The sequence below is a fragment of the Mus pahari genome, chromosome 2 (genome assembly GCF_900095145.1).
Source record: "Mus pahari chromosome 2, PAHARI_EIJ_v1.1, whole genome shotgun sequence".
Lineage (NCBI taxonomy): Eukaryota > Metazoa > Chordata > Mammalia > Rodentia > Muridae > Mus > Mus pahari.
The window spans coordinates 29,396,257-29,405,390 of NC_034591.1; positions in this window are offsets into that span (position 1 = coordinate 29,396,257).

Genomic DNA, 9,134 nt, shown 5'->3' on the forward strand with positions numbered 1-9,134 from the left:
AGGATGTAGCCAAGGAGACTGAAAGAAATGGTGAGTCCCAAAGGAGGAAACCAGGAGAGGATTTCCTGGAAAATAAGGGGAAATTAAATACGTATGAAGGGGGAGATATCTGTTCTCCAAATACTGCTGAAAGATTTAGTACAGTGAAACCGAGTTTCTCTGTTACCTTAGGATATTCCCTACATTTCTTCTCATTTGATGGACTAGATGCATCTCCATGCACCTAGAGCCAACTTTCCGGAGTTTGTGCAGCCTGCATATTGCCTACTGAATACAGCCGCTGCTTCCTTAAAGAACCCCATTTAATCTGGGATGACAGGGCTCTACTGACTGTGAGCTAGAATTGATGTTGTGACACCAATCCCCCCCCCACACACCCCCTTGTGGGAGATGAAAACAAAAGGCACACAATGCAGAATTCTGGGAAATTCTCTGAGAGCCTAGCTAATTCATCTGGCCTAAAGTACTCACTTCCTGAAGAAGCTCCTGTGTTTCTACTCCAAGCATTATGATTTGGTTAAACATCCATCCAGATACCATTCAGACTACAGACATGACTTGAAGAAAGTATTCTGAAATGTTAGAGGGAGCCTAGACTGCCCAATAACACTCCAAACTCACACGGAACACTGTGCTGCGTTTAGTTTTTGAGCACAGTAGCTTTATCTGGTCTTTGATGATCTAGATGCACCTGATCCTGGATGATGGGAACTGTACATTCCTTACTCCCTGAGAAAGCAGCCTGTGTCACTCATCCTGCACAATGGGAATAAAATGGGAGAAAGTGGCAGGCCCTGGCTCCAGAACCATCTCAGCTTAATCGGTACACTTTGGTCAAGTTGCTTGAGAGTTCTTTAGTGATTATTTTTCTTGGTTGTCAGCAAACTCTTCTGCCTATGTTACTTGTAGTAAATGTGAATGGAATGATCCCCAGGTCCAGATGAGGTCAAGACTGTGGGGAGGGGGGGGCTCCAAGCTACACTAAAAATCCTCTTTTAAAACTTGGTATACTAAAATAGAAAATGCTGTGCTTTTTAATGGCTGCCTGGTAAAACAAGAAAACACAAGAATAAAAATTTCAGTTGTAAATGGAGGCTTGACATGTTTAAAGGCCTAAAAGAATGGGTTAAAGGCCTGGATGCTTTGTCTAAGTGTAGTTTGCAGAAAACTGTATTAATAACTACTAGAGACGCTGAGACTCCACCAGCTCCAGAGAACAGATGGGGTCATGTTGGTCAACTTTAGTGGAAACTGGTCAGAACTGTTTCAGATCAACAGGGTTAACTATAGAGAGGTGTGTACTTGAAGGTGCACACCAGTATGCAGGTATGTATGTGAGAGAGCACACCAGTATGCAGGTATGTATGTGAGAGAGCACACCAGTATGCAGGGCCAGAAGGAGAAAGTGAAAGTAGAAGCTTAAGAATAAGAAAGAAAAGATGTTAATCTCTCAAGGATGTTGATCCTCAAGGGTTACCTATACTAAAAGTCACATCTAAAGCTGACTTCAGGAGCAATGTGGACCCAGAATGATGTGAGTGTCTCATTGAAAGTCGTCCACAATATCTTGAGAGACAAAGAAAGAAACAGCCTCAGTCCAGGAAACAGTTTGTCATCAATGCTTGGTTTTTGCCTAATGCCCATTCTCATTAAGTACCTTGAGAGGCGGGTTAAACAGGTCCAGTGCTGTTATCTTAGGTGTGACTACATCACTCTTATATTTGTAAGGGGAGGAGTGATGTGGCTGAACTCCAAATGCTGGGTGAGTTTCAATGTTGACTCTCCTTTTTGTCAAGCCCCACTGTCCATATATCTCTAGGTGAGCCACCTCCGGGTATGTTATGGTGAGGAATGGATACTAGTCTTTACCTGTTTCTTTGGGGAATTAGAAAGTGCCTCCCAAAGACGTGAAGAAACATTGAGTTGCCTGTAATTAGGAAAAAAAAAATGGCAGTAGAAGAGTTCTCCATCTTCTCAGAGGAAAGGCCTTAAGAACACAGGTGCAGAAATGCCAAAAGGAATTGTCTTAGGGTTTTACTGCTATGAACAGACACCATGACCAAGGCAACTCTTACAAGACAACATTTAATTGGGGCTGGCTTACAAGTTCAGAGGTTCAGTCCATTATCATCAAGGTGAGAATATGGCAATATCACCCAGGCAGGCACAGTGCAGGAGCTGAGAGTTCTACATCTTCATCTGAAGGCTGCTAGCAGAATACTGGCTTTCAGGCAGCTAGGATGAGGGTCTTATACCTCATATCCACAGTGAACCTACTCCAGCAGGGCCACACCTTCTCATCATGCCATTCCCTAGGCCAAGCATATACAAACCATCACAGGAATCCTGCTAAGTCTTCCTGTTTATCACCCCAAACCTTTCCTATCCATTCTTCATGGAATTCATTACAGTTTGAGTAGCCTAAATCAAAAATCAAAACTCTGAAATTCAGCTAAGTCTAAGATATTTTGAATACTAGTATGCTATCCTAGTGGGAAATTTCAGACCAGAAAACCTTGTTTCATGTACAAAAATTCTTTTAAATGTTTTAAATTACTTTTAGACTATATGTACAAGGCATATACTAAACATTAATGTCATGCTTAGACTTTTTATCTACAAGGTAAATTTCTCTTACATTTGTAAATTCTACAACCCAAAAAAAACAAAACAAAAAACAAAACAACAACAGAAAAACAATCTAAAATCCAAAACACTTCTAATCCCAAGCATTTTAGAAAAGGGAATCTTGGCCTGCATATATCATATCCAAAGTTGCCTAGGTTAGGAGGAAGGATGTTCATTTCCTGATGAGAGCTCCCATGTCAAGTAGAACTTAAGTCAAACAAAATTTTGTGCTTCTTTCTTGTTGCTTTGTCCTTACAGGAGCTGTGGCTGTGAACCTAGGGAAAATGGAGAAAAGCTGTCTACCTGACGCAGAATCTTGGAAGCCGTTTCATCTGTGCTTGAAATCCACAGATAAACTGTTATAAACTGTTGTCCCCCTCTGTTTGTCCATCTCTAAAGGTATTAGAGACAATCGAAACAAAGAGCTGGATGACCCAGAGGGAGGAGAATGAGCAAGAAGACTTTCTGATTGACTTCCATGAAACACAGAACTCTAGACCTTAGCCTTTTCCAACCTATCACCCACCCCCTAAGACAGTCTATTCCATGTAACTCAGACAAACTTACTGGGACACTTTAGTACACACGGGATACTGTGCTGGCTTCTGGGGATATAGAGAGCAAGACCTACAAGGCACTGGACCTTAGAAGAGGCAACCAAAACTAAACAAGCAATGTGGGGAAAGAGTCACTGTGGGAAAAATGACAGCTCAGTCGGGGAAGATCATAACCCTTAATCAGAGATGTTACGTTATGAAGAGCAGAGCAGCCATGCAAAAATCTGAGGAGGAGCCTCCAAGACTGAGGGAAGAGAAAGGGTAATTACTCAGAAGAAAGAAGGGGTCTTGTTTGTAGAGTGGCGGAGATAATGAGAACAGGCATGGCGACTGAAGGGAACGGTCCAACATATGGGTCCCACTGTGCCCTGTCTTGTATGTTTAATGAGAGGTCATTGGATGTGGCGGCCAAATATGTCTTACTGATGGCTAAATATGTCTTCAATAAATAAAGACCGCAGAGGCTGCCAGAGGAGAAAACATCCTCTGCCGAGAGTCACAGGAAGGGGTTGGGGGATGATTAGGGAAAACTGAGGGAATTCTTCCACAGCTCTGTTGTGCAGCCCTCAGCAGACAGCGGCAGAATTACAGCTTTGGGAGGAAGCAGGGTGTAATTCCTGTCTGGAACCCTTTGGCGTGTTGCCAAGGAGCTTGATGAAACTGGTTTATCCTCAGTCGTCTTTGCGTCCTTTCTGCTAGGTGTGTGTGGCCAGCCAGCCACCCCTGCAGCCATCTGGACAATGTACATTGCTCCTCTTCTTGCTGCTGTCCTCGGCTGTTCAGCTCATGCTAAGCGTCTCTAGGGATAAGTCAGACAACCATTTTGGTTTTCTGCCGGGGAGTTTTCCGCCTACGTTTTTTTTTTTTTTTTTTTTTTTTTTTTTTTTTTGAGATGCTCCAGTCAAGCAATTGCTTAGTTTGGTGTAACAACCGACAATCTAGATTTGCCTCAACAACTAGTAATGTGCCCATCGGACATCTTCTCCTGCTCTCGGGCTGACCAGCAGGACGACCATACCAGATTCCGCCCTCGCTCATCACCATTTGTGGATGGTGCTCCTGATGCATTGACATCGAGTTCTTTGGACTTGGCATGCTTCTGTCACTGAGGCACCTATGCACATTCCCAGTTGTTTTTCACTGGGCCCCATTTTCTAGTTAAGAAGGCCTGGGGACTTCCCTGGGTGTATTTTCTGCCCACCCTTAATATGTCACTATTTGATCCAAGGTTGCTTTTGTCCCTTCTCCCAAGAGTCAGAGAGAGTTCCCTTTCCAATTAGATTCACATATTCCCTAATATTGGAGAATTCCCAAAACAGACATGAAAGTGAGGTCGAGGCTGTGGCCTTTATTTCACACATATAAAAATAATGTGTAAGGAACTATGGCTTGCAAAAGCTTCTTCAGTTCTTCATAATTGCTCTTCAAATACCACTAATTGCTTCAACCTTTCATCTTGAACATGAAGCGTTACTCAATGAACCACAGAAATGGATGGAGAGATAATGCCTCATTGGGGGCAGCCACACTATTTACACATCTCAAATGACAAGGCTTATGCTCTACTCTTTCCGGCTCCTTGTACATCTTTGTCTTGCAAATGTTGCGTCTAGAACAGACACCAGGCTGAGAAATGGCTTCTTCACTATAATCTAAAAACTTAGACCAGCAAGCTTCTCTTGCCAATCTAAAAGTCTAAAAATATAATTTAAGGAACTAGATTCAGCAGAACTGAAAATGACAATCTTGATTTGTAAGAGGCTCTCCAGTATGTAAGGAGAGGTTGGAAATTATCCCACAAATAAGTAGGCCTCTTTTGTAGAATGCAAGAGAAAGCAGGCTTTCCAAGCCCATGGCTTTCTGTTTATCTTTCTAGAAGAGTTGAAGAAGATTGGGTTTATAGCAGTATAATTAGAGGGGGTGTAAGGGAAGTAGGAATGGAAAAATCAAATGAAAAGCATGGACACATAAAATGAAAACAAACCCAGGAGCATCAGAGAGGCACACATGTGCTTTTCAAAGATGAACTGGGTACCAAAGTCTGCCTGTGTTGGGAGCTTTGTTCTCTTGGCTTCTGCAACACTGAAGAGCTGCCTATGAGTGGCGCACCCTGGTGCATCAAGGCAGAGTGGAAAGATGAATGGGCAAGAAGAGCTGGAATGGGTGCCGTGAGGGGACAGGACAATAGGCCTCTGTGTGAACCTTCCTCCAAGGAAATCAAAGACCCGGGAGTAAGTCAGAGTCCTGAGTGTGGATTGGTCAGCACAGGTAAGAGTAGGACTAACCTAAAACTCAGCCCTACTCCAGGCAGACAGCATTGATGCACTTTTGATACAGAGGGCTAAACCTCAAAATTCTTCCCCCATGGCAAGCCCTTGTTTCTCCTAAAACAAGCTTTCTCAAGTAACACCTCACACAAAGGCAGGCCCTGGTACAGAAATTGTATCCCAGTGGAAAGGACAGATGCTTTGTAATCCAGGACAGGAAGCCTTAGGTAGGAAACTTGCCCCCTAGAGGAGAAGGGGGTGGCTGGACATCAGGGAGGCTATAACTATTACATGTCTGAGAGAAGAGCCTGACTGAAGGCAAATCCATTGTGATGGCTAAGTTGCAGCTCCCCATGCCTCAAGTGGGCCAGGAGATTGGGGTTAAGTGAGAATGTGTCATCCCTGGTACTTGTGCCAGTAGCTAGAGAACACTCATTAATCATGAGAATAACTTATTAAGGCCCTCAGTTCCATTCTGTGAGAGCTCATTTTCTTTCCCTAACATTGGAGTGCTACCCACTAACCCAATTCATAAGGAGTGTGAAACGACTACTGAATTAGAAGGATAGACAATAGGGAAAATTACAAATGACTTTCAGCAGTAATGGAAAGGACAACTGGTAGTTTACAAATAACAGGCAATGGCAATTGCAAAACAATTCTGTAGAACTTCATGCATGGAGATGTATATACATTTTAATGAAATCTGCTCTCGCAAATTGCAGTTTCCTTCCAGAGAACAGAGGACTGGGAAGGGCCCACATTAACAGTTGAGGCAAGTGAGGACCTAGAAAAGCTTAGCACACTGAGGCTTTGCTAGTCTTAGGCTATACACAGACCACTGACTAACAATGCAATTTGCGATGTAAGGTCTTTATCTGCAGGTACAATTCACTCATAGCCATCTCCCAGCAATTCTCCCTGCACCTGTTAGCAACCTAAGACCCTCAACTACATTGACACCACCCTGAAGAGTGGAAAAAGTCTCTCCTTCTATTAAGGACCACTAAACACAGACAATTTCTATTCTATTCTATTCTATTCTATTCTATTCTATTCTATTCTATTCTATTCTATTCTATTCTATTCCGTCTGGGAACTATATACAACTGGATGATGTGGCCTAAGCTGGTTTTGAATGAAAGCAAAATAAAGCAAACTGTCCTTAAATGAAATTTTAAAGAGAACCCTGCTTTTTCCATCTTATAAATAATTGGGTGTGCATTATAATTGAAATCAGATGCATTATGGGAAGGGAAATGGTCAAGAAAAATGATTATATAACTTAATCTATCAATCAAAACAGAGAAGCACTCTCACTATGCCCCTTAGCAACCAAATTCCTCCTCTTGAACCCCACAGAAGGAAGCCCCAGACTATATTTGGAGGAGCCCTTGAATACTCTGATTTCTGTGGCCTGCTGCTCTCTTGCATATGCTATCATTTTGATTTGAGTACATTTTCCCTGCTACTTTGCAGATCTCTATGTGCTTACTTCAATACTTTGAACAAGACACCAAGAACTGGAAACACCAGGCCCAGATACTGAGCACCCATAAATCCTTGATCCTGTGGGAAAAGGAATTAGGAGTTTGCTTATGTGTAGATTTAAAATTCCAAGATACTTGGCTCTGGACCACACTCAAGGTCAAGAGACTCTTTAAACAACATTCTGCTTCCAAACCAAAGGAGTACTGGAAGTAGCTGTTGCAGATAATGCCTTTCCCATATGAAAAGCAGCTGAGGATCTGTTCTAATAATTGGGCTTCTTGTAGCAAGCACTCTGTAGGACTGACTCACACCTAATTAACCCTTTCAGATACCTGTGTCCCAGGCATGACCTAGATCTAGAAAGGCTAGGAATCGCTACTTCTTCAGTTAGCCTCTGAGGTCTTAACACACCACAGAGTAAATGACACCTGGGCCTGGGCCAACCTTTAAGTGGGTCTGAGGAGGATTCTTGGTATGACAGCTACCATGTTTCCAGGTATGCTAGGAAGCAGTGTGGCCAGTGAAGGAAACAGCAAGCGTGTGTGTGTGTGTGTGTGTGTGTGTGTGTGTGTGTGTGTGTGTGTGTGGTGTGTGTGTGTGTGTGTGGTGTGTGTGTGTGTGTGTGTGTGTGTGTATGTATGTATGTGTATATGGTACACTCGTGCCCATGTTGTGTGTGTGCTCACAAGCGCGTGCGTGTTAGAGTTGGTTTTGAGTGGTAACTTCACTAACAGGATCATGTGGATTAACTAAAGTGACTGTAAAAGAAAATTCTTCTACCTCCAGGAACCAAGTTGTGGCATTAATAAAATAAAAGTTTTCAACTCAACCCAACTAGTAAATCATGTGCATCTATGAAGATTTATGACAGGAAATACAGACCTTTAGAAAAGAAAGTCAAAGTCCTGATTTTTCTAGCATTCCCAAACCGTATTTTTTCAAATCTTTCCATTAAAACTGTCGCGTTAAATGATGCTTGGTTGACACAGCTTCCTGGATTTCCTTAGCAGTATGCAAACTATACATGTCATTAAATCCCTAATAGCATTTAAGTTGAATAAAATGTAGATATTAGGTACAGTTTAGATTATAAGATTCACTTACTTACACTCATATCTCCTAAAGATAATTATGTTATGAAGTATTGTACTTGAATTTCTATCTCTAGCATGTGGATTTAATCGTAATTGTCTTTTGTAGTATATGTCTTGAACAGGGGTATGATGTCTTTGCTTTCATTTTAATCCCTATAACATGTAATTATAGTCTAAATATAGCTACCATCAAATAGTTTTGTTATTGACTGAATTCAGGCAATCAGGCAGAAAAAAAGGACATCATTACTTGCTTGGTCTGGCCCCTCTGATTAAATGTCACTTTTGCCTTAGCAGCTAATCAGTCAGCAAATGAAGCTTCGAGCACACCTGATTTTCCCCTTTAAAGAAGGTCAGTGGCTGAAAATGAGATGCAGAGGGACAGACTTGAAAGATTCTCGTGTGTAAACCAATGGGAAGAGTAAAAGACAGGGCGCCTGCTAAGAGCTGCTCTGGACTCTCAATGTTTCCAGAGCAGCCCCAACATATGGTCAGTTCTCTGTTAGATACTGTGCTATAAAAAGGGGAGGAGAAGGAGGAGGAGGAGGAGGAGGAGGAGGAGGAGAGAGAGAGAGAGAGAGAGAGAGAGAGAGAGAGAGAGAGAGAGAGAGAGAGATTGATTTTCACAAATCAGCTCACACAATGTACAACTGGAAAATCGTGCTTTTGCAGAGCCAAAGACGGAGACAAGAGCTTGCAAGCTGCTGCATTGAAGGCAGACAAGAGCTTGCGAGCTGCAGCATTGAAGGCAGTCTAGTTCCTTCTATTACAGCCAGCAGTCCTTTGGATGAGGCCCCCTCACATCACAGAAAGGCAATCTGTCTGACCCAAGGTCTACTAATTTAAATATTAATCGCATCTGTTCCCACAACAACAGCCAGACTGGTTTGGGGCCAGAACATCTGGACACTGGAGCCAACTCGGATCGACATAAAGCATTAGCCACGTCACATAATAAAACAAAGAACTTTTGACCCTCCTGGTTCTCTCCTGCAGTGTCTGGCTTTATTTGGCATTTTTAGTACTCCTCAGATACCTAATAGTGTGTGCATGCTGATGATGTGTCTAATTTTTAGAGGAACCATCTTTTTTTTTTT